Raw genomic sequence first — 27158 nt, 5'->3', positions numbered from 1 at the left:
TATTCCAAAATGGTTCCACTGGGGGTTGAACCCAGGACCTTCTGCGTGTAAAGCAGACGTGATAACCGCTACACTATAGAACCTGTGAAAACTTTGCCTAATTGTCAATTTTTCAGAAAGGGATGGGTTAAACACCAAAGATTGCTTGCATCCTATAGGTCAACCTGAGATCCTTTGGCATTTCCTTGGTTTTAGGACACTTTCAAGGGGGTAGCAAAACTGGTGTTTCTGACCACTCTTTGCATAAGGGCCATAACCTACTATCAGCCCATAGCAAAGAGCTCCAGGGTAGCTATGGTTCCCTTATAAAAGCTATACTCTGGAAGCCATTCCTCAAGAAAATGAAGGCAGAGGGCAAAGGACTAGTTACCAGTCATGCCTGTGGCCACCCTGCTGCTGATCTTTTCCATGTGACTGACTTACCATGTCTTGTTTTATAGCGTGTCTCTGTGTGGAGGTGGCCACCTTGGCAGAGGCAGGGATTTGCTTCCTCATGTCAGGAAGCTGCCAGCAAGGAGAAGAGTGAGCACCACAGTAGTGACATCACCAAACTTCACTCCAATTCCCCTGCAACTAGAATTCAGAGATTGCAATGCCTTAGATCTCACACAACACACACACAGCTAAGCGACTGCGTTGAAAGGAGTGCTTGGGCACGCTTGCATACCAGGAAGTGTGCTACTATTTTTAAGAGGAATTTCAGGCCAAAGATATATTTTTCAGGGTACTTCTTAGAAACAAAATGAGTCAATGTTTCCTACAATATAGCAAAGGTTGACTTTTTGAGTTCTGTTCAACTTTGAAGGCTCTATTGCATTCCTTTGCGTTGTGTGAGGCACGTTCCAAAGTCTGACTTTTAGAAAGTCAGTATCTGATCTCATATTACAAAATGGTTCCACTGGGGGTTGAACCCAGGACCTTCTGCGTGTAAAGCAGACGTGATAACCGCTACACTATAGAACCTGTGAAAAGTGTGCCTAATTGTCAATTTTTCAGAAAGGTAAGGGTTAAAAACCAAAGAATGCTTGCATCCTATAGGTCAATCTGAGATCCTTTGGCATTTCTTTGGTTTTAGGACACTTTCAAGGTTGTAGCAAAATTGGTGTTTCTGACCACTCTTTGCATAAGGGCCATAACCTAGTATCAGCCCATAGCAAAGAGCTCCAGGGTCGCTATGGTTCCCTTATAACAGCTATACTCTGGAATAGGGATGAGCTTCGTGTTCGAGTCGAACCCATGTTCGACTCGAACATCGGCTGTTCGATCGTTCGCCGAATTGCGAACGTTATGGGCCGTTCGCGCTAAATTCGTGTGGCGCGTCACGGCCCATAATTCACTGCGGCATCGCAGTGCATTGCTGGCTGATGATTGGCCAAGCATGCACTATGACCCGCATGCTTGGCCAATCACAGCGCCGTCAGTAGAGAGAGCTGTAATTGGCCAAAGCCAGGGTGGCTTTGGCCAATTATGGCTCAGGGGATTTAGTACACACCCCACACTATATAAGGCCGCCTGCACGGCGGCCCTGTGTAGTGTGTGTTCCGGTGTGCTGAGAGAGAGAGAGAGTGTCATTTGATTTGAGTTAGATAGATTAGGCAGAACAGTCAGTCAGTTAGCTGCACTTACAGTGTATTGTGTATATATATGCAATATATATGCATCCCAGGTGTTGCATATATATATATACACTGTATTCAGTTTAGCTAGATCCGTTCCTGTTATCTTCTATCTAGACTATTTACATTTAATGCAGTGCGTCCTGCTCACAGTGTTCAGCTAGATCCATTCCTGCTATTTACATTTAGTGCAGCGCGTCCTGCTCACAGTGTTCAGCTAGATCCGTTCCTGTTATCTTCTAGACTATTTACATTTAGTGCAGTGCGTCCTGCTCACAGTGTTCAGCTAGATCCGTTCCTGCAATTTACATTTAGTGCAGTGCGTCCTGCTCACAGTGTTCAGCTAGATCCGTTCCTGCTATTTACATTTAGTGCAGTGCGTCCTGCTCACAGTGTTCAGCTAGATCCGTTCCTGCTATTTACATTTAGTGCAGTGCGTCCTGCTCACAGTGTTCAGCTAGATCCATTCCTGCTATTTACATTTAGTGCAGTGCGTCCTGCTCACAGTGTTCAGCTAGATCCGTTCCTGTTATCTTCTAGACTATTTACATTTAGTGCAGTGCGTCCTGCTCACAGTGTTCAGCTAGATCCGTTCCTGCAATTTACATTTAGTGCAGTGCGTCCTGCTCACAGTGTTCAGCTAGATCCGTTCCTGCTATTTACATTTAGTGCAGTGCGTCCTGCTCACAGTGTTCAGCTAGATCCGTTCCTGCTATTTACATTTAGTGCAGTGCGTCCTGCTCACAGTGTTCAGCTAGATCCGTTCCTGCTATTTACATTTAGTGCAGTGCGTCCTGCTCACAGTGTTCAGCTAGATCCGTTCCTGCTATTTACATTTAGTGCAGTGCGTCCTGCGCACAGTGTTCAGCTAGAGCCGTTCCTGCTATTTACATTTAGTGCAGTGCGTCCTGCTCACAGTGTTCAGCTAGATCCGTTCCTGTTATCTTCTAGACTATTTACATTTAGTGCAGTGCGTCCTGCTCACAGTGTTCAGCTAGATCCGTTCCTGCTATTTACATTTAGTGCAGTGCGTCCTGCTCACAGTGTTCAGCTAGATCCGTTCCTGTTATCTTCTAGACTATTTACATTTAGTGCAGTGCGTCCTGCTCACAGTGTTCAGCTAGATCCGTTCCTGTTATCTTCTAGACTATTTACATTTAGTGCAGTGCGTCCTGCTCACAGTGTTCAGCTAGATCCGTTCCTGCTATTTACATTTAGTGCAGTGCGTCCTGCTCACAGTGTTCAGCTAGATCCGTTCCTGTTAAATTCCTACTGACCGGCAGGCTTGTCTGGTTACAGTATATAAAGCTACCTGAAGAAAATTACAGGTGTTCTATTTGATCCTATTAGTACCACGGTCAGGCAGCTAGACTATTTACAGTTAGTACAGTGCGTCCTGCTCACAGTGTTCAGCTAGATCCGTTCCTGTTATCTTCCTACTGACAGGCAGGCTTGTCTGGTTACAGTATATAAAGCTACTTGAAGAAAATTACAGGTGTTCTATCCCAGCTTAGTGCAGCTACAGGCCATTAGTATGTCTGGAAGGCCAAGAAGGAGAGGCAGACAGTCACAAGCCAATAAGAGAGGGCAAGCAGGCTCTGTGTCTAGTGCTGGTCGTGGAGACAGTGCATCCTCATCAGCACGTGGCCATGGGACACGCTTGGCCTTTTTTTCGGCAGCTGGCCATGTTGAGCCGCAACATGCGGAAGACTTGGTCGAGTGGATGACCAAGCCGTCCTCATCCTCCTCATCCTCTCTCACCCATGCCCAGGGTGCTTTGTCTGGCAAAGCAGCGGCCTCTTCCCTCAGCTCAATGTCATCAGTGACTCCTTCCCTAGCTCCACCATGTCCTCATGAGGATTCCCTCGAACTGTTTGACCACAGTGTTGGGTACATGCTCCAGGAGGATGCCCAGCGTTTGGAAGGCTCTGATGACGATACTGAGCTCGATGAAGGCAGTAACATGAGCGCGGACAGAGGGGGTGCCCAAGAAGGACAGCAATCTGGCAGTCATGCTCCCCCTGCTGCAGCATACTGCCAGGTTTGCTCCAGTGATGAGGAGGGAGGGGATGATGAGGTCACTGACTCAACGTGGGTGCCTGATAGGAGAGAGGAGGAGGAGGAGGAGGAGGAGGCGGCAGCACATCACCAACGAGGCAGGATGCCCTCCAGGGGCCAGCCTAAGGGCAGCACATTGACTGCATCACACCCCAAAGCTCCACATGTGCAGGGCGCTGCAGTCTCTGCGCGTTATTCAAAAAGTTCTTTGGTGTGGGCCTTTTTTGAGACGAGTGCATCAGATCGCACCGCTGCTATTTGCAACATATGTCTCAAGCGTATCTCGCGTGGCCAAAATATCTCCCGCTTGGGTACCACATGCTTGACCAGACATATGTTGACCTGCCATGCAGTTCGTTGGCAAGCGTATCTAAAAGACCCACACCAAAGAACAAAGAGGATCTCTCCTTGCTCCTCATCAGCTGAGATTTCCAACCCCACTAGACCTTCAGTCCTCTCTGAGACCTGCAGTGAGAGGAATGAAGGTGTAAAATTAGGTGTGTCACAGCCAAGTACTTGTGGGCAATCTGCTTTTGGTACACCGACGTCAGATTGTACCAGGCAAATTTCCCTGCCCCAGCTGCTGCACCGCCGAAAGAAGTTTGCTCCCAGCCATCCACATGCCCAGCGGTTGAATGCTAGCTTGGCAAAATTGCTAGCACTTCAACTGCTGCCTTTTCAGTTGGTAGACTCTGCCCCCTTCCGTGAGTTTGTGGAATGTGCGGTTCCTCAGTGGCAGGTACCCAAACGCCACTTTTTCTCACGGAAGGCGATTCCGGCTCTCTACCGGCATGTGGAAGGCAATGTCCATGCCTCGCTGGACAGGGCGGTCAGCGGTAAGGTGCATATTACCGCTGACTCATGGTCCAGCAGGCATGGACAGGGACGTTACCTAAGTTTCACGGCGCATTGGGTGACTCTGCTGGCAGCTGGGAAGGATGCAGGACAAGGTGCAGTAGTGTTGGAGGTTGTTCCGCCACCACGCCTCCAAAATGCTGATTGTGACACACCTCTCTCCTCCACCCCCTCCTCTTCTTCTTCCTCCATGGCCTCTTCCTCGGAACCAGCGGTGCTCCGTAGGCGTTCAAGGGGCTACGCAAGTACGCAGGCCAAAAGATGCCATGCGGTGCTTGAGCTGGTGTGCTTGGGGGACAGGAGCCACACTGGGGCAGAGGTTCTGTCAGCTCTGCAGGGGCAGGTTCAGAGGTGGTTGACGCCACGCCAACTTAAGGCAGGAATGGTGGTTTGCGACAATGGCACCAACCTCCTCTCTGCCCTCCGACAGGGACAAATGACCCATGTGCCCTGTTTGGCTCACGTCCTTAACTTGGTGGTGCAGTGGTTCTTGGGCAGGTACCCGGGCTTACAGGATGTCCTGAGGCAGGCCAGGAAAGTCTGTGTGCATTTCCGCCGGTCATATAATGCCAGTGCTCGGCTGACGGACCTCCAAAAGGAGTTTAACCTGCCCAAGAACCGCCTAATCTGTGACATGCCCACCAGGTGGAACTCAACGTTGGCCATGCTGCAGCGGCTGCACACGCAGCAGAGGGCCATCAATGAGTACCTGTGCGACTATGGCACCAGGACAGGGTCAGGGGAGCTTGGTTTTTTTTCCCCACGCCAGTGGGCCATGATCAGGGATGCATGCACTGTCCTGTCACCATTCGAGGAGGCCATGAGGATGGTGAGCAGTGACAGTGCATGCATCAGTGACACTGTCCCCCTTGTCCACCTGTTGGAGCACACGCTGCGTGGAATAATGGACAGGGCACTTGAGGCAGAACAGAGGCAGGAAGAGGAGGACTTCCTTAGCTCTCAAGGCCCCCTTTATCCAGACAGTGTTCCTGCGTGCCCGCCGATCACACAGGAAGAGGACGAGGAGGAAGAGGAGGAGGAGGAAGATTGTGTCAGTATGGAGGTGGAGCCTGGCACTCAGCATCAGCAGCAGTCTTTAAGGGATCAGTCCCAAGAAACACATGGACTTGTACGTGGCTGGGAGGAGGTGGCTGCGGACCATGTCGTTCTTAGTGACCCAGAGGACTCCGGACCGAATGCCTCAGCAAACCTACGCTGCATGGCCTCCCTGATCCTGCAAAGCCTGCGTAAGGATCCTCGTATTCGTGGTATCAAGGAGAAGGACCAATACTGGCTGGCAACCCTCCTTGATCCACGTTACAAGGGTAAGGTTGCAGACCTTATCTTGCCATCGCAGAGGGAGCAGAGGATGAAACATCTTCGGGAGGCCTTGCAGAAAGGTCTGTGCAACGCGTTCCCAGAGACTGGGAGGTTACAAACTCCTGTTTCTGGACAACGTGTTGCTGAGGCTTCGGTCAGTCAAAGAAGGAGCGGTGGAGAAGGTGGCCGTCTGACCGATGCGTTCAGACAATTTTTTGGTCCGCAGCCCCAAGGTATGATCGGTTCCAGCAACCATCGCCAGCGTCTGTTTTACATGGTGCAGGAATACCTAGGGGCAAGATCAGACTTGGACACCTTTCCCACCGAAAATCCTCTGGGTTACTGGGTCTTGAGGATGGATCACTGGCCAGAGCTTGCACAGTATGCAATTGAGCTACTGGCCTGTCCTGCATCCAGCGTTCTTTCGGAACGCACATTCAGTGCTGCTGGAGGCGTGGTAACCGATCACAGGGTGCGTCTGTCCACCGACTCGGTCGATCGGCTGACCTTCATAAAAATGAATGAGTCTTGGATCACCACCAGCTACCAAGCACCTGATGCTGATGTAACCGAATAATTTTTTTTGAAATCTCAGATCCCTTCAAAGACTGCCTATGCTGATGCTGAGTGACTATCCCTGAGTAATTATCCTCTTCCTCCTCAATCATCACGCTGATAGCTTGTAAGAACATTTTTGGTTCTGGGCGCCACCACCAGTGCCTAAGGCACAATTTTTCAGCCCCTGTTTAACAGGGGCGTGTAATTACAATTTTTGATGTAATACTTTGCAGCAGGGCTCGTTCCTGCATTCCAACTAGAGTGTCTGTGAGGGGTTGCAGTGTTGTGGCACCAGCACCAGTGCCTAGGGCCCAATTTTTCTGCCCCTGTCTAACAGGGGCGTGTAATTACAATTTTTGATGCAATACTTTGCAGCAGGGCTCGTTCCTGCGTTCCAACTAGAGTGTCTGTGAGGGGTTGCAGTGTTGTGGCACCAGCACCAGTGCCTAAGGCCCAATTTTTCTGCCCCTGTCTAACAGGGGCGTGTAATTACAATTTTTGATGCAATACTTTGCAGCAGGGCTCGTTCCTGCGTTCCAACTAGAGTGTCTGTGAGGGGTTGCAGTGTTGTGGCACCAGCACCAGTGCCTAAGGCCCAATTTTTCTGCCCCTGTCTAACAGGGGCGTGTAATTACAATTTTTGAAGCAATAATTTGCAGCAGGGCTCGTTCCTGCGTTCCAACTAGAGTGTCTGTGAGGGGTTGCAGTGTTGTGGCACCAGCACCAGTGCCTAAGGCCTAATTTTTCAGCTCCTGTTCAACAGGGGCATGTAATTACAATTCTTGATCTAATATTTCACAGCAGGGCCCTGTGAGGGCTTACAGTGTTGTGGCCACAGCAACACCTAAGGCCCAAATTTCTGCTGAGTATATAGGGCAGGACCCTACTTTCAAACATCTAACTTACAAACGACTCCTACTTGCAAACGGAAGGAGACAACAGGAAGTGAGATGAAATCTACCCCTAGGAAGGGAAATTCTCTCCTGTAAGAGTTAATATGGGAAAACAATTTCTCCTTTCCACTGATGCTTTCCAATCCTTGTTCCACAAAAAAACCCAAATTTTCAAAAAACATTTTTCATTGGGACAAAAAAGTGAGGTGAAATCTTCTGAAGAGGAGGAAAGACAGCAAAACAAATGTCACAGGGGTGATAACCCTTCCCTATGTTTTCCAAAAAGCTTAGAAAAGATTTTTTGGCTGGAGCTAAACACGTTAAAAATGTTCAAAATTACAAACAGATTCTACTTAACAACAAACCTACAGTCCCTGTCTTGTTTGCACCGCCTGTATACTGCTGTTCAGAGTATATAGGGCCTGGTGGCCCCACACCTTTCCTTATTTTAATTTGGGTGCGGGGTTCCCCTTAATATCCATACAAGACCCAAAGGGCCTGGTAATGGACTGGGGGGTACCCATGCCGTTTGTCTCACTGATTTTCATCCATATTGCCATGACCCGACATGACATTAAACCCGCAAGCAGTTTTAAATGAGATTTTTTCCTTTAAAAATGACATTTGGTGCAGGGACTGTTCTAAACATGGGAAACACGCGTCACTTTACAGGCATACTATAGACACCCCCCAGGTACGATATTTAAAGGAATATTTCACTTTTTTTTTTTACTTTAAGCATCATTAAAATCACTGCTCCCGAAAAAACGGACGTTTTTAAAAGTTTTTTTTGCATTGATACATGTCCCCTGGGGTAGGACCCGGGTCCCCAAACCCTTTTTAGGACAATACCATGCAAATTAGCCTTTAAAATGAGCACTTTTGATTTCGAACGTTCGAGTCCCATAGACGTCAATGGGGTTCTAACGTTCGTGCGAACTTTCGGTCCGTTCGCGGGTTCTGGTGCGAACCGAACCGGGGGGTGTTCGGCTCATCCCTACTCTGGAAGCCGTTACTCAAGAAAATGAAGGCAGAGGGCAAAGGAATAGTTACCAGTCATGGCTGTAGCCTTACTGCAGCTGATCTTTTCCCCATGGCTGGTTTACCTTGTCTTGTTTTATAGCGTGTATCTGTGTAGAAGTGGCCACCTTGATAGAGGCAGGGCTTTGCTTCCTCATGTCAGAAAGCCACCAGCAAGGAGAAGAGTGAGCACCACAGTAGTAACATCACCAAACTTCACTCCAATACCCCTGAGACTAGAAGTCAGAGTTTGCAAAGCCTTACAACACACACACAGCTATGCGGCTGCATCGAAAAGAGTGCTTGGGCACGATTGCATACCAGGAACTGCGCTACTATTTTTAAGAGGAATTTCAGGCCAAAGATATATTTTTCAGGGTACTGCTTAGAAACAATTAACATGAGTCAATGTTTCCTACAATATAGCAAAGGTTGACTTTTTGAGTTCTGTTCAACTTTGAAGGCTCTATTGCATTCCTTTGCGTTGTGTGAGGCACGTTCCAAAGTCTGACTTTTAGAAAGTCAGTATCTGATCTCATATTACAAAATGTTTCCACTGGGGGTTGAACCCAGGACCTTCTGCGTGTAAAGCAGACGTGATAACCGCTACACTATGGAACCTGTGAAAAGTGTGCCTAATTGTCAATTTTTCAGAAAGGTAAGGGTTAAAAACCAAAGAATGCTTGCATCCTATAGGTCAATCTGAGATCCTTTGGCATTTCTATGGTTTTAGGACACTTTCAAGGGTGTAGCAAAACTGGTGTTTCTGACCACTCTTTGCATAAGGGCCATGACCTAGTATCAGCCCATAGCAAAGAGCTCCAGAGTCGCTATGGTTCCCTTATAACAGCTATACTCTGGAAGCCGTTACTCAAGAAAAGGAAGGCAGAGGGCAAAGGACTAGTTACCAGTCATGCCTGTGGCCTCCCTGCAGCTGATCTTTTCCCCATGGCTGGCTTACCTTGTCTTGTTTTATAGCGTGTATCTGTGTAGAGGTGGCCACCTTGATAGAAGCAGGGCTTTGCTTCCTCATGTCAGAAAGCCACCAGCAAGGAGAAGAGTGAGCACCACAGTAGTGACATCACCAAACTTCACTCCAATACCCCTGAGACTAGAAGTCAGAGTTTGCAAAGCCTTATATCTCACACAACACAAACACAGCTATGCGGCTGCATCGAAAGGAGTTCTTGGGCACGCTTGCATACCAGGAAGTGCGCTACTATTTTTAAGAGGAATTTCAGGCCAAAGATATATTTTTCAGGGTACTGCTTAGAAACAATTAACATGTGTCAATGTTTCCTACAATATAGCAAAGGTTGACTTTTTGAGTTCCGTTCAACTTTGAAAGCTCTATTGCTTTTCTTTATGTTTTGTGAGGCACGTTCCAAAGTCTGACTTTCAGAAATTCAGTATCTGATCTCATATTACAAAAGGGTTCCACTGGGGGTTGAACCCAGGACCTTCTGCGTGTAAAGCAGACGTGATAACCCCTACACTATAGAACCTGTAAAAAGTTTGCCTAATTGTCAATTTTTCAGAAAGGGAAGGGTTAAACACCAAAGATTGCTTGTATCCTATAGGTGAATCTGAGATCCTTTGGCATTTCTTTGGTTTTAGGACACTTTCAAGGGTGTAGCAAAACTGGTGTTTCTGACCACTCTTTGCATAAGGGCCATGACCTAGTATCAGCCCATAGCAAAGAGCTCCAGGGTAGCTATGGTTCCCTTATAAAAGCTATACTCTGGAAGACGTTCCTCAAGAAAATGAAGGCAGAGGGCAAAGGACTAGTTACCAGTCATGCCTGTGGCCTCCCTGCAGCTGATCTTTTCCCCGTGACTGACTTACCATGTCTTGTTTTATAGCGTGTCTCTGTGTAAAGGTGGCCACCTTGGTAGAGGAAGGGCTTTCCTTCCTCATGTCAGAAAGCCACCAGCGAGGAGAAGACTGAGCAACACAGTAGTGACATCACCAAACTTCACTCCACTACCCCTGAGACTAGAAGTCAAAGTTTGCAAAGCCTTACAACACACAAACAGCTATGCGGCTGCATCGAAAGGAGTGCTTGGCCACGATTGCATACCAGGAACTGCGCTACTATTTTTAAGAGGAATTTCAGGCCAAAGATATATTTTTCAGGGTAATGCTTAGAAACAATTAACATGAGTCAATGTTTCCTACAATATAGCAAAGGTTGACTTTTTGAGTTCTGTTCAACTTTGAAGGCTCTATTGCATCCCTTAGCGTTGTGTGAGGCACGTTCCAAAGTCTGACTTTTAGAAAGTCAGTATCTGATCTCATATTACAAAATGGTTCCACTAAGGGTTGAACCCAGGACCTTCTGCGTGTAAAGCAGACGTGATAACCGCTACACTATGGAACCTGTGAAAAGAATGCCTAATTGTCAATTTTTCAGAAAGGTAAGGGTTAAAAACCAAAGAATTCTTGCATCCTATAGGTCAATCTGAAATCCTTTGGCATTTCTTTGGTTTTAGGACACTTTCAAGGGTGTAGCAAAACTGGTGTTTCTGACCACTCTTTGCATAAGGGCCATGACCTAGTATCAGCCCATAGCAAAGTGCTCCAGGGTAGTTATGGTTCCCTTATAAAAGCTATACTCTGGAAGCCGTTCCTCAAGAAAAGGAAGGCAGAGGGCAAAGGACTAGTTACCAGTCATGCCTGTGGCCTCCCTGCAGCTGATCTTTTCCCCGTGACTGATTTACCATGTCTTGTTTTATAGCGTGTCTCTGTGTAAAGGTGGCCACCTTGGTAGAGGAAGGGCTTTGCTTCCTCATGTCAGAAAGCCACCAGCAAGGAGAAGACTGAGCAACACAGTAGTGACATCACCAAACTTCACTCCAATACCCCTGAGACTAGAAGTCAGAGTTCACAAAGCCTTACAACACACACACACACAGCTATGCGGCTGCATCGAAAGGAGTGCTTGGGCACGATTGCATACCAGGAACTGCGCTACTATTTTTAAGAGGAATTTCAGGCCAAAGATATATTTTTCAGGGTACTGCTTAGAAACAATTAACATGAGTCAATGTTTCCTACAATATAGCAAAGGTTGATTTTTTGAGTTCTGTTCAACTTTGAAAGCTCTATTGCATTCCTTTGCGTTGTGTGAGGCACGTTCCAAAGTCTGACTTTTAGAAAGTCAGTATCTGATCTCATATTACAAAATGGTTCCACTGGGGGTTGAACCCAGGACCTTCTGCATGTAAAGCAGACGTGATAACCGCTACACTATGAAACCTGTGAAAAGTGTGCTTAATTGTCAATTTTTCAGAAAGGTAAGGGTTAAAAACCAAAGAATGCTTGCATCCTATAGGTCAACCTGAGATCCTTTGGCATTTCCTTGGTTTTAGGACACTTTCTAGGGGGTAGCAAAACTGGTGTTTCTGACCACTCTTTGCATAAGGGCCATAACCTACTATCAGCCCATAGCAAAGAGCTCCAGGGTCGCTATGGTTCCCTTATAAAAGCTATACTCTGGAAGCCATTCCTCAAGAAAATGAAGGCAGACGGCAAAGGACTAGTTACGAGTCATGCCTGTGGCCACCCTGCTGCTGATCTTTTCCCCGTGACTGACTTACCATGTCTTGTTTTATAGCGTGTCTCTGTGTGGAAGTGGCCACCTTGGTAGAGGCAGGGATTTGCTTCTTCATGTCAGGAAGCTGCCAGCAAGGAGAAGAGTGAGCACCACAGTAGTGACATCACCAAACTTCACTCCAATTCCCCTGCAACTAGAATTCAGAGATTGCAATGCCTTAGATCTCACACAACACACACACAGCTAAGCGGCTGCGTTGAAAGGAGTGCTTGGGCACGCTTGCATACCAGGAAGTGTGCTACTATTTTTAAGAGGAATTTCAGGCCAAAGATATATTTTTCAGGGTACTTCTTAGAAACAACATGAGTCAATGTTTCCTACAATATAGCAAAGGTTGATTTTTTGAGTTCTGTTCAACTTTGAAGGCTCTATTGCATTCCTTTGCATTGTGTGAGGCACGTTTCAAAATCTGACTTTTAGAAAGTCAGTATCTGATCTCATATTACAAAATGGTTCCACTGGGGGTTGAACCCAGGACCTTCTGCGTGTAAAGCAGACGTGATAACCGCTACACTATGGAACCTGTGAAAAGAGTGCATAAGTGTCAATTTTTCAGAAAGGTAAGGGTTAAAAACCAAATAATTCTTGCATCCTATAGGTCAATCTGAGATCCTTTGGCATTTCTTTGATTTTAGGACACTTTCAAGGGTGTAGCAAAACTGGTGTTTCTGACCACTCTTTGCATAAGGGCCATGACCTAGTATCAGCCCATAGCAAAGAGCTCCAGGGTAGCTATGGTTCCTTTATAAAAGCTATACTCTGGAAGCCGTTCCTCAAGAAAATGAAGGCAGAGGGCAAAGGACTAGTTACCAGTCATGCCCGTGGCCTCCCTGCAGCTGATCTTTTCCCCGTGACTGATTTACCATGTCTTGTTTTATAGCGTGTCTCCGTGTAAAGGTGGCCACCTTGGTAGAGGAAGGGCTTTGCTTCCTCATTAGGGATGAGCTGAACACCCCCCGGTTCGGTTCGCACCAGAACCCGCGAACGGACCGAAAGTTCGCACGAACGTTAGAACCCCATTGACGTCTATGGAACTCGAACGTTCAAAATCAAAAGTGCTCATTTTAAAGTCTAATTTGCATGGTATTGTCCTAAAAAGGGTTTGGGGACCCGGGTCCTACCCCAGGGGACATGTATCAATACAAAAAAAACTTTTAAAAACGGCCGTTTTTTCGGGAGCAGTGATTTTAATGATGCTTAAAGTAAAAAAAAAAAAGTGAAATATTCCTTTAAATATCGTACCTGGGGGGTGTCTATAGTATGCCTGTAAAGTGACGCGTGTTTCCCATGTTTAGAACAGTCCCTGCACCAAATGTCATTTTTAAAGGAAAAAATCTCATTTAAAACTGCTTGCGGGTTTAATGTCATGTCGGGTCATGGCAATATGGATGAAAATCAGTGAGACAAACGGCATGGGTACCCCCCAGTCCATTACCAGGCCCTTTGGGTCTTGTATGGATATTAAGGGGAACCCCGCACCCAAATTAAAATAAGGAAAGGTGTGGGGCCACCAGGCCCTATATACTCTGAACAGCAGTGCAAACAAGACAGGGACTGTAGGTTTGTTGTTAAGTAGAATCTGTTTGTAATTTTGAACATTTTTAACGTGTTTAGCTCCAGCCAAAAAATCTTTTCTAAGCTTTTTGGAAAACATAGGGAAGGGTTATCACCCCTGTGACATTTGTTTTGCTGTCTTTCCTCCTCTTCAGAAGATTTCACCTCACTTTTTTGTCCCAATGAAAAATGTTTTTTGAAAATTTGGGTTTTTTTGTGGAACAAGGATTGGAAAGCATCAGTGGAAAGGAGAAATTGTTTTCCCATATTAACTCTTACAGGAGAGAATTTCCCTTCCTAGGGGTAGATTTCATCTCACTTCCTGTTGTCTCCTTCCGTTTGCAAGTAGGAGTCGTTTGTAAGTTAGATGTTTGAAAGTAGGGTCCTGCCCTATATACTCAGCAGAAATTTGGGCCTTAGGTGTTGCTGTGGCCACAACACTGTAAGCCCTCACAGGGCCCTGCTGTGAAATATTAGATCAAGAATTGTAATTACATGCCCCTGTTGAACAGGAGCTGAAAAATTAGGCCTTAGGCACTGGTGCTGGTGCCACAACACTGCAACCCCTCACAGACACTCTAGTTGGAACGCAGGAACGAGCCCTGCTGCAAATTATTGCTTCAAAAATTGTAATTACACGCCCCTGTTAGACAGGGGCAGAAAAATTGGGCCTTAGGCACTTCCGCATGTTGCGGCTCAACACGGCCAGCTGCCGAAAAAAAGGCCAAGCGTGTCCCATGGCCACGTGCTGATGAGGATGCACCGTCTCCACGACCAGCACTAGACACAGAGCCTGCTTGCCCTCTCTTATTGGCTTGTGACTGTCTGCCTCTCCTTCTTGGCCTTCCAGACATACTAATGGCCTGTAGCTGCACTAAGCTGGGATAGAACACCTGTAATTTTCTTCAAGTAGCTTTATATACTGTAACCAGACAAGCCTGCCTGTCAGTAGGAAGATAACAGGAACGGATCTAGCTGAACACTGTGAGCAGGACGCACTGTACTAAATGTAAATAGTCTAGCTGCCTGACCGTGGTACTAATAGGATCAAATAGAACACCTGTAATTTTCTTCAGGTAGCTTTATATACTGTAACCAGACAAGCCTGCCTGTCAGTAGGAAGATAACAGGAACGGATCTAGCTGTACACTGTGAGCAGGACGCACTGTACTAAATGTAAATAGTCTAGCTGCCTGACTGTGGTACTAATAGGATCAAGTAGAACACCTGTAATTTTCTTCAGGTAGCTTTATGTACTGTAACCAGACAAGCCTGCCTGTCAGTAGGAAGATAACAGGAACGGATCTAGCTGTACACTGTGAGCAGGACGCACTGTACTAAATGTAAATAGTCTAGCTGCCTGACCGTGGTACTAATAGGATCAAATAGAACACCTGTAATTTTCTTCAGGTAGCTTTATATACTGTAACCAGACAAGCCTGCCTGTCAGTAGGAAGATAACAGGAACGGATCTAGCTGAACACTGTGAGCAGGACGCACTGTACTAAATGTAAATAGTCTAGCTGCCTGACCGTGGTACTAATAGGATCAAATAGAACACCTGTAATTTTCTTCAGGTAGCTTTATATACTGTAACCAGACAAGCCTGCCTGTCAGTAGGAATTTAACAGGAACGGATCTAGCTGAACACTGTGAGCAGGACGCACTGCACTAAATGTAAATAGTCTAGAAGATAACAGGAACGGATCTAGCTGAACACTGTGAGCAGGACGCACTGCACTAAATGTAAATAGCAGGAACGGATCTAGCTGAACAGTGTGAGCAGGACGCACTGCACTAAATGTAAATAGCAGGAACGGATCTAGCTGAACACTGTGAGCAGGACGCACTGCACTAAATGTAAATAGCAGGAACGGATCTAGCTGAACACTGTGAGCAGGACGCACTGCACTAAATGTAAATAACAGGAACGGATCTAGCTGAACACTGTGAGCAGGACGCACTGCACTAAATGTAAATAGCAGGAACGGATCTAGCTGAACACTGTGAGCAGGACGCACTGCACTAAATGTAAATTGCAGGAACGGATCTAGCTGAACACTGTGAGCAGGACGCACTGCACTAAATGTAAATAGTCTAGAAGATAACAGGAACGGATCTAGCTGAACACTGTGAGCAGGACGCACTGCACTAAATGTAAATAGCAGGAACGGATCTAGCTGAACACTGTGAGCAGGACGCACTGCATTAAAAGTAAATAGTCTAGATAGAAGATAACAGGAACGGATCTAGCTAAACTGAATACAGTGTATATATATATATGCAACACCTGGGATGCATATATATACACAATACACTGTAAGTGCAGCTAACTGACTGACTGTTCTGCCTAATCTATCTAACTCAAATCAAATGACACTGTCTCTCTCTCTCTCTATCTCTCAGCACACCGGAACACACACTACACAGGGCCGCCGTGCAGGCGGCCTTATATAGTGTGGGGTGTGTACTAAATCCCCTGAGCCATAATTGGCCAAAGCCACCCTGGCTTTGGCCAATTACAGCTCTCTCTACTGACGGCGCTGTGATTGGCCAAGCATGCGGGTCATAGTGCATGCTTGGCCAATCATCAGCCAGCAATGCACTGCGATGCCGCAGTGAATTATGGGCCGTGACGCGCCACACGAATTTAGCGCGAACGGCCCATAACGTTCGCAATTCGGCGAACGATCGAACAGCCGATGTTCGAGTCGAACATGGGTTCGACTCGAACACGAAGCTCATCCCTATTCCTCATGTCAGAAAGCCACCAGCAAGGAGAAGACTGAGCAACACAGTAGTGACATCACCAAACTTCACTCCAATACCCCTGAGACTAGAAGTCAGAGTTCGCAAAGCCTTACAACACACACATACAGCTATGCAGCTGCATCGAAAGGAGTGCTTGGGCACGATTGCATACCAGGAACTGCGCTACTATTTTTAAGAGGAATTTCAGGCCAAAGATATATTTTTCAGGGTACTTCTTAGAAACAACATGAGTCAATGTTTCCTACAATATAGCTAAAGGTTGACTTTTTGAGTTCTGTTCAACTTTGAAAGCTCTATTGCATTCCTTTGCGTTGTGTGAGGCACGTTCCAAAGTCTGACTTTTAGAAAGTCAGTATCTGATCTCATATTACAAAATGGTTCCACTGGGGGTTGAACCCAGGACCTTCTGCGTGTAAAGCAGACGTGATAACCGCTACACTATGGAACCTGTGAAAAGTGTGCCTAATTGTCAATTTTTCAGAAAGGTAAGGGTTAAAAACCAAAGAATGCTTGCATCCTATAGGTCAACCTGAGATCCTTTGGCATTTCCTTGGTTTTAGGACACTTTCAAGGGGGTAGCAAAACTGGTGTTTCTGACCACTCTTTGCATAAGGGCCATAACCTACTATCAGCCCATAGCAAAGAGCTCCAGAGTCTCTATGGTTCCCTTATAAAAGCTATACTCTGGAAGCCATTCCTCAAGAAAATGAAGGCAGAGGGCAAAGGACTAGTTACGAGTCATGCCTGTGGCCACCCTGCTGCTGATCTTTTCCCCGTGACTGACTTACCATGTCTTGTTTTATAGCGTGTCTCTGTGTGGAAGTGGCCACCTTGGTAGAGGCAGGGATTTGCTTCCTCATGTCAGGAAGCTGCCAGCAAGGAGAGGAGTGAGCACCACAGTAGTGACATCACCAAACTTCACTCCAATTCCCCTGCAACTAGAATTCAGAGATTGCAATGCCTTAGATCTCACAAAACACACACACAGCTAAGCGGCTGCGTTGAAAGGAGTGCTTGGGCACGCTTGCATACCAGGAAGTGTGCTACTATTTTTAAGAAGAATTTCAGGCCAAAGATATATTTTTCAGGGTACTTCTTAGAAACAACATGAGTCAATGTTTCCTACAATATAGCAAAGGTTGACTTTTTGAGTTCTGTTCAACTTTGAAGGCTCTATTGCATTCCTTTGCATTGAGTGAGGCACGTTTCAAAGTCTGACTTTTAGAAAGTCAGTATCTGATCTCATATTACAAAATGGTTCCACTGGGGGTTGAACCCAGGACCTTCTGCGTGTAAAGCAGACATGATAGCCGCTACACTATGGAACCTGTGAAAAGTGTGCCTAATTGTCAATTTTTCAGAAAGGTAAGGGTTAAAAACCAAATAATTCTTGCATCCTATAGGTCAATCTGAGATCCTTTGGCATTTCCTTGGTTTTAGGACACTTTCAAGGGTGTAGCAAAACTGGTGTTTCTGACCACTCTTTGCATAAGGGCCATGACCTAGTATCAGCCCATAGCAAAGAGCTCCAGGGTAGCTATGGTTCCCTTATAAAAGCTATACTCTGGAAGCCGTTCCTCAAGAAAATGAAGGCAGAGGGCAAAGGACTAGTTACCAGTCATGCCTGTGGCCTCCCTGCAGCTGATCTTTTCCCCGTGACTGACTTACCATGTCTTGTTTTATAGCGTGTCTCTGTGTAAAGGTGGCCACCTTGGTAGAGGAAGGGCTTTGCTTCCTCATGTCAGAAAGCCACCAGCAAGGAGAAGACTGAGCACCACAGTAGTGACATCACCAAACTTCACTCCAATACCCCTGAGACTAGAAGTCAGAGTTTGCAAAGCCTTATATCTCACACAACACACACAGCTATGCGGCTGCATCGAAAGGAGTGCTTGGGCACGCTTGCATACCAGGAAGTGCGCTACTATTTTTAAGAGGAATTTCAGGCCAAAGATATATTTTTCAGGGTACTGCTTAGAAACAATTAACATGAGTCAATGTTTCCTACAATATAGCAAAGGTTGACTTTTTGAGTTCTGTTCAACTTTGAAGGCTCTATTGCATTCCTTTGCATTGTGTGAGGCACGTTTCAAAGTCTGACTTTTAGAAAGTCAGTATCTGATCTCATATTACAAAATGGTTCCACTGGGGGTTGAACCCAGGACCTTCTGCGTGTAAAGCAGACGTGATAGCCGCTACACTATGGAACCTGTGAAAAGTGTGCCTAATTGTCAATTTTTCAGAAAGGTAAGGGTTAAAAACCAAATAATTCTTGCATCCTATAGGTCAATCTGAGATCCTTTGGCATTTCCTTGGTTTTAGGACACTTTCAAGGGTGTAGCAAAACTGGTGTTTCTGACCACTCTTTGCATAAGGGCCATGACCTAGTATCAGCCCATAGCAAAGAGCTCCAGGGTAGCTATGGTTCCCTTATAAAAGCTATACTCTGGAAGCCGTTCCTCAAGAAAATGAAGGCAGAGGGCAAAGGACTAGTTACCAGTCATGCCTGTGGCCTCCCTGCAGCTGATCTTTTCCCCGTGACTGACTTACCATGTCTTGTTTTATAGCGTGTCTCTGTGTAAAGGTGGCCACCTTGTTAGAGGAAGGGCTTTGCTTCCTCATGTCAGAAAGCCACCAGCAAGGAGAAGACTGAGCACCACAGTAGTGACATCACCAAACTTCACTCCAATACCCCTGAGACTAGAAGTCAGAGTTTGCAAAGCCTTATATCTCACACAACACACACACAGCTATGCGGCTGCATCGAAAGGAGTGCTTGGGCACGCTTGCATACCAGGAAGTGCGCTACTATTTTTAAGAGGAATTTCAGGCCAAAGATATATTTTTCAGGGTACTGCTTAGAAACAATTAACATGAGTCAATGTTTCCTACAATATAGCAAAGGTTGACTTTTTGAGTTCTGTTCAACTTTGAAGGCTCTATTGCATTCCTTTGCGTTGTGTGAGGCACGTTCCAAAGTCTGACTTTTAGAAAGTCAGTATCTGATCTCATATTCCAAAATGGTTCCACTGGGGGTTGAACCCAGGACCTTCTGCGTGTAAAACGGACGTGATAACCGCTACACTATAGAACCTATGAAAACTCTGCCTAATTGTCAATTTTTCAGAAAGGGATGGGTTAAACACCAAAGATTGCTTGCATCCTATAGGTCAACCTGAGATCCTTTGGCATTTCCTTGGTTTTAGGACACTTTCTAGGGGGTAGCAAAACTGGTGTTTCTGACCACTCTTTGCATAAGGGCCATAACCTACTATCAGCCCATAGCAAAGAGCTCCAGGGTCGCTATGGTTCCCTTATAAAAGCTATACTCTGGAAGCCATTCCTCAAGAAAATGAAGGCAGAGGGCAAAGGACTAGTTACGAGTCATGCCTGTGGCCACCCTGCTGCTGATCTTTTCCCCGTGACTGACTTACCATGTCTTGTTTTATAGCGTGTCTCTGTGTGGAAGTGGCCACCTTGGTAGAGGCAGGGATTTGCTTCTTCATGTCAGGAAGCTGCCAGCAAGGAGAAGAGTGAGCACCACAGTAGTGACATCACCAAACTTCACTCCAATTCCCCTGCAACTAGAATTCAGAGATTGCAATGCCTTAGATCTCACACAACACACACACAGCTAAGCGGCTGCGTTGAAAGGAGTGCTTGGGCACGCTTGCATACCAGGAAGTGTGCTACTATTTTTAAGAGGAATTTCAGGACAAAGATATATTTTTCAGGGTACTTCTTAGAAACAACATGAGTCAATGTTTCCTACAATATAGCAAAGGTTGATTTTTTGAGTTCTGTTCAACTTTGAAGGCTCTATTGCATTCCTTTGCATTGTGTGAGGCACGTTTCAAAATCTGACTTTTAGAAAGTCAGTATCTGATCTCATATTACAAAATGGTTCCACTGGGGGTTGAACCCAGGACCTTCTGCGTGTAAAGCAGACGTGATAACCGCTACACTATGGAACCTGTGAAAAGTGTGCCTAATTGTCAATTTTTCAGAAAGGTAAGGGTTAAAAACCAAAGAATGCTTGCATCCTATAGGTCAATCTGAGATCCTTTGGCATTTCTTTGGTTTTAGGACACTTTCAAGGTTGTAGCAAAATTGGTGTTTCTGACCACTCTTTGCATAAGGGCCATAACCTAGTATCATCCCATAGCAAAGAGCTCCAGGGTCGCTATGGTTCCCTTATAACAGCTATACTCTGGAAGCCGTTCCTCAAGAAAAAGAAGGCAGAGGGCAAAGGACTGGTTACCAGTCATGCCTGTGGCCACCCTGCTGCTGATCTTTTCCATGTGACTGACTTACCATGTCTTGTTTTATAGCGTGTCTCTGTGTGGAGGTGGCCACCTTGGCAGAGGCAGGGATTTGCTTCCTCATGTCAGGAAGCTGCCAGCAAGGAGAAGAGTGAGCACCACAGTAGTGACATCACCAAACTTCACTCCAATTCCCCTGCAACTAGAATTCAGAGATTGCAATGCCTTAGATCTCACACAACACACACACAGCTAAGCGGCTGCGTTGAAAGGAGTGCTTGGGCACGCTTGCATACCAGGAAGTGTGCTACTATTTTTAAGAGGAATTTCAGGCCAAAGATATATTTTTCAGGGTACTTCTTAGAAACAAAATGAGTCAATGTTTCCTACAATATAGCAAAGTTGACTTTTTGAGTTCTGTTCAACTTTGAAGGCTCTATTGCATTCCTTTGCGTTGTGTGAGGCACGTTCCAAAGTCTGACTTTTAGAAAGTCAGTATCTGATCTCATATTACAAAATGTTTCCACTGGGGGTTGAACCCAGGACCTTGTGCGTGTAAAGCAGACGTGATAACCGCTTCACTATGGAACCTGTGAAAAGTGTGCCTAATTGTCAATTTTTCAGAAAGGTAAGGGTTAAAAACCAAAGAATGCTTGCATCCTATAGGTCAATCTGAGATCCTTTGGCATTTCTATGGTTTTAGGACACTTTCAAGGGTGTAGCAAAACTGGTGTTTCTGACCACTCTTTGCATAAGGGCCATGACCTAGTATCAGCCCATAGCAAAGAGCTCCAGAGTCGCTATGGTTCCCTTATAACAGCTATACTCTGGAAGCCGTTACTCAAGAAAAGGAAGGCAGAGGGCAAAGGACTAGTTACCAGTCATGCCTGTGGCCTCCCTGCAGCTGATCTTTTCCCCATGGCTGGCTTACCTTGTCTTGTTTTATAGCGTGTATCTGTGTAGAGGTGGCCACCTTGATAGAAGCAGGGCTTTGCTTCCTCATGTCAGAAAGCCACCAGCAAGGAGAAGAGTGAGCACCACAGTAGTGACATCACCAAACTTCACTCCAATACCCCTGAGACTAGAAGTCAGAGTTTGCAAAGCCTTATATCTCACACAACACAAACACAGCTATGCGGCTGCATCGAAAGGAGTTCTTGGGCACGCTTGCATACCAGGAAGTGCGCTACTATTTTTAAGAGGAATTTCAGGCCAAAGATATATTTTTCAGGGTACTGCTTAGAAACAATTAACATGTGTCAATGTTTCCTACAATATAGCAAAGGTTGACTTTTTGAGTTCCGTTCAACTTTGAAAGCTCTATTGCTTTTCTTTATGTTTTGTGAGGCACGTTCCAAAGTCTGACTATCAGAAATTTAGTATCTGATCTCATATTACAAAAGGGTTCCACTGGGGGTTGAACCCAGGACCTTCTGCGTGTAAAGCAGACGTGATAACCCCTACACTATAGAACCTGTAAAAAGTTTGCCTAATTGTCAATTTTTCAGAAAGGGAAGGGTTAAACACCAAAGATTGCTTGTATCCTATAGGTGAATCTGAGATCCTTTGGCATTTCTTTGGTTTTAGGACACTTTCAAGGGTGTAGCAAAACTGGTGTTTCTGACCACTCTTTTGCATAAGGGCCATGACCTAGTATCAGCCCATAGCAAAGAGCTCCAGGGTAGCTATGGTTCCCTTATAAAAGCTATACTCTGGAAGACGTTCCTCAAGAAAATGAAGGCAGAGGGCAAAGGACTAGTTACCAGTAATGCCTGTGGCCTCCCTGCAGCTGATCTTTTCCCCGTGACTGACTTACCATGTCTTGTTTTATAGCGTGTCTCTGTGTAAAGGTGGCCACCTTGGTAGAGGAAGGGCTTTCCTTCCTCATGTCAGAAAGCCACCAGCGAGGAGAAGACTGAGCAACACAGTAGTGACATCACCAAACTTCACTCCACTACCCCTGAGACTAGAAGTCAAAGTTTGCAAAGCCTTACAACACACAAACAGCTATGCGGCTGCATCGAAAGGAGTGCTTGGCCACGATTGCATACCAGTAACTGCGCTACTATTTTTAAGAGGAATTTCAGGCCAAAGATATATTTTTCAGGGTAATGCTTAGAAACAATTAACATGAGTCAATGTTTCCTACAATATAGCAAAGGTTGACTTTTTGAGTTCTGTTCAACTTTGAAGGCTCTATTGCATTCCTTAGCGTTGTGTGAGGCACGTTCCAAAGTCTGACTTTTAGAAAGTCAGTATCTGATCTCATATTACAAAATGGTTCCACTGGGGGTTGAACCCAGTACCTTCTGCGTGTAAAGCAGACGTGATAACCGCTACACTATGGAACCTATGAAAGGTGTGCCTAATTGTCAATTTTTCAGAAAGGTAAGGGTTAAAAACCAAAGAATGCTTGCATCCTATAGGTCAATCTGAGATCCTTTGGCATTACTTTGGTTTTAGGACACTTTCAAGGGTATAGCAAAACTGGTGTTTCTGACCACTCTTTGCATAAGGGCCATGACCTAGTATCAGCCCATAGCAAAGAGCTACAGAGTCGCTATGGTTCCCTTATAACAGCTATACTCTGGAAGCCGTTACTCAAGAAAAAGAAGGCAGAGGGCAAAGGACTAGTTACCAGTCATGCCTGTGGCCTTCCTGCAGCTGATCTTTTCCCCATGGCTGGCTTACCTTGCCTTGTTTTATAGCGTGTATCTGTGTAGAGGTGGACACCTTGATAGAGGCAGGGCTTTGCTTCCTCATGTCAGAAAGCCACCAGCAAGGAGAAGAGTGAGCACCACAGTAGTGACATCACCAAACTTCACTCCAATACCCCTGAGACTAGAAGTCAGAGTTTGCAAAGCATTATATCTCACACAACACACACACAGCTATGCGGCTGCATCGAAAGGAGTGCTTGGGCACGCTTGCATACCAGGAAGTGCGCTACTATTTTTAAGAGGAATTTCAGGCCAAAGATATATTTTTCAGGGTACTGCTTAGAAACAATTAACATGTGTCAATGTTTCCTACAATATAGCAAAGGTTGACTTTTTGAGTTCCGTTCAACTTTGAAAGCTCTATTGCTTTTCTTTATGTTTTATGAGGCACGTTCCAAAGTCTGACTTTCGGAAAGTCAGTATCTGATCTCATATTACAAAATGGTTCCACTGGGGGTTGAACCCAGGACCTTCTGCGTGTAAAGCAGACGTGATAACCGCTACACTATAGAACCTGTAAAAAAAAGTGTGCCTAATTGTCAATTTTTCAGAAAGGGAAGGGTTAAACACCAAAGATTGCTTGCATCCTATAGGTCAACCTGAGATCCTTTGGCATTTCCTTGGTTTTAGGACACTTCCAAGGGGGTAGCAAAACTGGTGTTTCTGACCACTCTTTGCATAAGGGCCATAACCTACTATCAGCCCATAGCAAAGAGCTCCAGGGTCGCTATGGTTCCCTTATAAAAGCTATACTCTGGAAGCCATTCCTCAAGAAAATGAAGGCAGACAGCAAAGAACTAGTTACCAGTCATGCCTGTGGCCACCCTGCTGCTGATCTTTTCCCCGTGACTGACTTACCATGTCTTGTTTTATAGCGTGTCTCTGTGTAAAGGTGGCCACCTTGGTAGAGGAAGGGCTTTCCTTCCTCATGTCAGAAAGCCACCAGCGAGGAGAAGACTGAGCAACACAGTAGTGACATCACCAAACTTCACTCCACTACCCCTGAGACTAGAAGTCAAAGTTTGCAAAGCCTTACAACACACAAACAGCTATGCGGCTGCATCGAAAGGAGTGCTTGGCCACGATTGCATACCAGGAACTGCGCTACTATTTTTAAGAGGAATTTCAGGCCAAAGATATATTTTTCAGGGTAATGCTTAGAAACAATTAACATGAGTCAATGTTTCCTACAATATAGCAAAGGTTGACTTTTTGAGTTCTGTTCAACTTTGAAGGCTCTATTGCATTCCTTAGCGTTGTGTGAGGCACGTTCCAAAGTCTGACTTTTAGAAAGTCAGTATCTGATCTCATATTACAAAATGGTTCCACTGGGGGTTGAACCCAGGACCTTCTGCGTGTAAAGCAGACGTGATAACCGCTACACTATGGAACCTGTGAAAAGAATGCCTAATTGTCAATTTTTCAGAAAGGTAAGGGTTAAAAACCAAAGAATTCTTGCATCCTATAGGTCAATCTGAAATCCTTTGGCATTTCTTTGGTTTTAGGACACTTTCAAGGGTGTAGCAAAACTGGTGTTTCTGACCACTCTTTGCATAAGGGCCATGACCTAGTATCAGCCCATAGCAAAGTGCTCCAGGGTAGTTATGGTTCCCTTATAAAAGCTATACTCTGGAAGCCGTTCCTCAAGAAAAGGAAGGCAGAGGGCAAAGGACTAGTTACCAGTCATGCCTGTGGCCTCCCTGCAGCTGATCTTTTCCCCGTGACTGATTTACCATGTCTTGTTTTATAGCGTGTCTCTGTGTAAAGGTGGCCACCTTGGTAGAGGAAGGGCTTTGCTTCCTCATGTCAGAAAGCCACCAGCAAGGAGAAGACTGAGCAGCACAGTAGTGACATCACCAAACTTCACTCCAATACCCCTGAGACTAGAAGTCAGAGTTCGCAAAGCCTTACAACACACACACACAGCTATGCGGCTGCATCGAAAGGAGTGCTTGGGCACGATTGCATACCAGGAACTGCGCTACTATTTTTAAGAGGAATTTCAGGCCAAAGATATATTTTTCAGGGTACTGCTTAGAAACAATTAACATGAGTCAATGTTTCCTACAATATAGCAAAGGTTGATTTTTTGAGTTCTGTTCAACTTTGAAAGCTCTATTGCATTCCTTTGCGTTGTGTGAGGCACGTTCCAAAGTCTGACTTTTAGAAAGTCAGTATCTGATCTCATATTACAAAATGGTTCCACTGGGGGTTGAACCCAGGACCTTCTGCATGTAAAGCAGACGTGATAACCACTACACTATGAAACCTGTGAAAAGTGTGCTTAATTGTCAATTTTTCAGAAAGGTAAGGGTTAAAAACCAAAGAATGCTTGCATCCTATAGGTCAACCTGAGATCCTTTGGCATTTCCTTGGTTTTAGGACACTTTCTAGGGGGTAGCAAAACTGGTGTTTCTGACCACTCTTTGCATAAGGGCCATAACCTACTATCAGCCCATAGCAAAGAGCTCCAGGGTCGCTATGGTTCCCTTATAAAAGCTATACTCTGGAAGCCATTCCTCAAGAAAATGAAGGCAGACGGCAAAGGACTAGTTACGAGTCATGCCTGTGGCCACCCTGCTGCTGATCTTTTCCCCGTGACTGACTTACCATGTCTTGTTTTATAGCGTGTCTCTGTGTGGAAGTGGCCACCTTGGTAGAGGCAGGGATTTGCTTCTTCATGTCAGGAAGCTGCCAGCAAGGAGAAGAGTGAGCATCACAGTAGTGACATCACCAAACTTCACTCCAATTCCCCTGCAACTAGAATTCAGAGATTGCAATGCCTTAGATCTCACACAACACACACACAGCTAAGCGGCTGCGTTGAAAGGAGTGCTTGGGCACGCTTGCATACCAGGAAGTGTGCTACTATTTTTAAGAGGAATTTCAGGCCAAAGATATATTTTTCAGGGTACTTCTTAGAAACAACATGAGTCAATGTTTCCTACAATATAGCAAAGGTTGATTTTTTGAGTTCTGTTCAACTTTGAAGGCTCTATTGCATTCCTTTGCATTGTGTGAGGCACGTTTCAAAATCTGACTTTTAGAAAGTCAGTATCTGATCTCATATTACAAAATGGTTCCACTGGGGGTTGAACCCAGGACCTTCTGCGTGTAAAGCAGACGTGATAACCGCTACACTATGGAACCTGTGAAAAGAGTGCATAAGTGTCAATTTTTCAGAAAGGTAAGGGTTAAAAACCAAATAATTCTTGCGTCCTATAGGTCAATCTGAGATCCTTTGGCATTTCTTTGATTTTAGGACACTTTCAAGGGTGTAGCAAAACTGGTGTTTCTGACCACTCTTTGCATAAGGGCCATGACCTAGTATCAGCCCATAGCAAAAAGCTCCAGGGTAGCTATGGTTCCTTTATAAAAGCTATACTCTGGAAGCCGTTCCTCAAGAAAATGAAGGCAGAGGGCAAAGGACTAGTTACCAGTCATGCCTGTGGCCTCCCTGCAGCTGATCTTTTCACCGTGACTGATTTACCATGTCTTGTTTTATAGCGTGTCTCTGTGTAAAGGTGGCCACCTTGGTAGAGGAAGGGCTTTGCTTCCTCATGTCAGAAAGCCACCAGCAAGGAGAAGAGTGAGCAACACAGTAGTGACATCACCAAACTTCACTCCAATACCCCTGAGACTAGAAGTCAGAGTTCGCAAAGCCTTACAACACACACACACAGCTATGCGGCTGCATCGAAAGGAGTGCTTGGGCACGATTGCATACCAGGAACTGCGCTACTATTTTTAAGAGGAATTTCAGGCCAAAGATATATTTTTCAGGGTACTTCTTAGAAACAACATGAGTCAATGTTTCCTACAATATAGCTAAAGGTTGACTTTTTGAGTTCTGTTCAACTTTGAAAGCTCTATTGCATTCCTTTGCGTTGTGTGAGGCACGTTCCAAAGTCTGA

General features: G+C 45.5%; 18 non-coding genes across 18 annotated transcripts; all 18 read right to left on the bottom strand.

The window, feature by feature from the left end:
- Positions 1-10: 10 nt before the first annotated feature.
- On the bottom strand, positions 11-83 carry TRNAV-UAC (transfer RNA valine (anticodon UAC)). The gene has a single exon. It is a non-coding gene; the product is annotated as a tRNA-Val (tRNA).
- An 807-nt stretch (positions 84-890) lies between these two features.
- TRNAV-UAC (transfer RNA valine (anticodon UAC)) lies at positions 891-963 on the bottom strand. The gene has a single exon. It is a non-coding gene; the product is annotated as a tRNA-Val (tRNA).
- A 7905-nt stretch (positions 964-8868) lies between these two features.
- On the bottom strand, positions 8869-8941 carry TRNAV-UAC (transfer RNA valine (anticodon UAC)). The gene has a single exon. It is a non-coding gene; the product is annotated as a tRNA-Val (tRNA).
- An 811-nt stretch (positions 8942-9752) lies between these two features.
- Positions 9753-9825, bottom strand: TRNAV-UAC (transfer RNA valine (anticodon UAC)). The gene has a single exon. It is a non-coding gene; the product is annotated as a tRNA-Val (tRNA).
- Positions 9826-10627: 802 nt separating this feature from the next.
- On the bottom strand, positions 10628-10700 carry TRNAV-UAC (transfer RNA valine (anticodon UAC)). Its single transcript has one exon. It is a non-coding gene; the product is annotated as a tRNA-Val (tRNA).
- An 806-nt stretch (positions 10701-11506) lies between these two features.
- On the bottom strand, positions 11507-11579 carry TRNAV-UAC (transfer RNA valine (anticodon UAC)). Its single transcript has one exon. It is a non-coding gene; the product is annotated as a tRNA-Val (tRNA).
- An 807-nt stretch (positions 11580-12386) lies between these two features.
- On the bottom strand, positions 12387-12459 carry TRNAV-UAC (transfer RNA valine (anticodon UAC)). The gene has a single exon. It is a non-coding gene; the product is annotated as a tRNA-Val (tRNA).
- Positions 12460-16637: 4178 nt separating this feature from the next.
- Positions 16638-16710, bottom strand: TRNAV-UAC (transfer RNA valine (anticodon UAC)). Its single transcript has one exon. It is a non-coding gene; the product is annotated as a tRNA-Val (tRNA).
- Positions 16711-17517: 807 nt separating this feature from the next.
- TRNAV-UAC (transfer RNA valine (anticodon UAC)) lies at positions 17518-17590 on the bottom strand. Its single transcript has one exon. It is a non-coding gene; the product is annotated as a tRNA-Val (tRNA).
- An 809-nt stretch (positions 17591-18399) lies between these two features.
- Positions 18400-18472, bottom strand: TRNAV-UAC (transfer RNA valine (anticodon UAC)). The gene has a single exon. It is a non-coding gene; the product is annotated as a tRNA-Val (tRNA).
- Positions 18473-19283: 811 nt separating this feature from the next.
- On the bottom strand, positions 19284-19356 carry TRNAV-UAC (transfer RNA valine (anticodon UAC)). The gene has a single exon. It is a non-coding gene; the product is annotated as a tRNA-Val (tRNA).
- Positions 19357-20163: 807 nt separating this feature from the next.
- TRNAV-UAC (transfer RNA valine (anticodon UAC)) lies at positions 20164-20236 on the bottom strand. Its single transcript has one exon. It is a non-coding gene; the product is annotated as a tRNA-Val (tRNA).
- Positions 20237-21926: 1690 nt separating this feature from the next.
- TRNAV-UAC (transfer RNA valine (anticodon UAC)) lies at positions 21927-21999 on the bottom strand. Its single transcript has one exon. It is a non-coding gene; the product is annotated as a tRNA-Val (tRNA).
- An 803-nt stretch (positions 22000-22802) lies between these two features.
- TRNAV-UAC (transfer RNA valine (anticodon UAC)) lies at positions 22803-22875 on the bottom strand. Its single transcript has one exon. It is a non-coding gene; the product is annotated as a tRNA-Val (tRNA).
- An 811-nt stretch (positions 22876-23686) lies between these two features.
- TRNAV-UAC (transfer RNA valine (anticodon UAC)) lies at positions 23687-23759 on the bottom strand. The gene has a single exon. It is a non-coding gene; the product is annotated as a tRNA-Val (tRNA).
- Positions 23760-24564: 805 nt separating this feature from the next.
- On the bottom strand, positions 24565-24637 carry TRNAV-UAC (transfer RNA valine (anticodon UAC)). Its single transcript has one exon. It is a non-coding gene; the product is annotated as a tRNA-Val (tRNA).
- An 804-nt stretch (positions 24638-25441) lies between these two features.
- TRNAV-UAC (transfer RNA valine (anticodon UAC)) lies at positions 25442-25514 on the bottom strand. Its single transcript has one exon. It is a non-coding gene; the product is annotated as a tRNA-Val (tRNA).
- Positions 25515-26321: 807 nt separating this feature from the next.
- Positions 26322-26394, bottom strand: TRNAV-UAC (transfer RNA valine (anticodon UAC)). The gene has a single exon. It is a non-coding gene; the product is annotated as a tRNA-Val (tRNA).
- Positions 26395-27158: the final 764 nt, after the last annotated feature.

This window comes from Aquarana catesbeiana, linkage group LG09 (assembly GCF_042186555.1).
Source record: "Aquarana catesbeiana isolate 2022-GZ linkage group LG09, ASM4218655v1, whole genome shotgun sequence".
In the NCBI taxonomy this organism is placed as follows: domain Eukaryota; kingdom Metazoa; phylum Chordata; class Amphibia; order Anura; family Ranidae; genus Aquarana; species Aquarana catesbeiana.
This window is presented reverse-complemented; position numbering and strand designations above follow the sequence as displayed.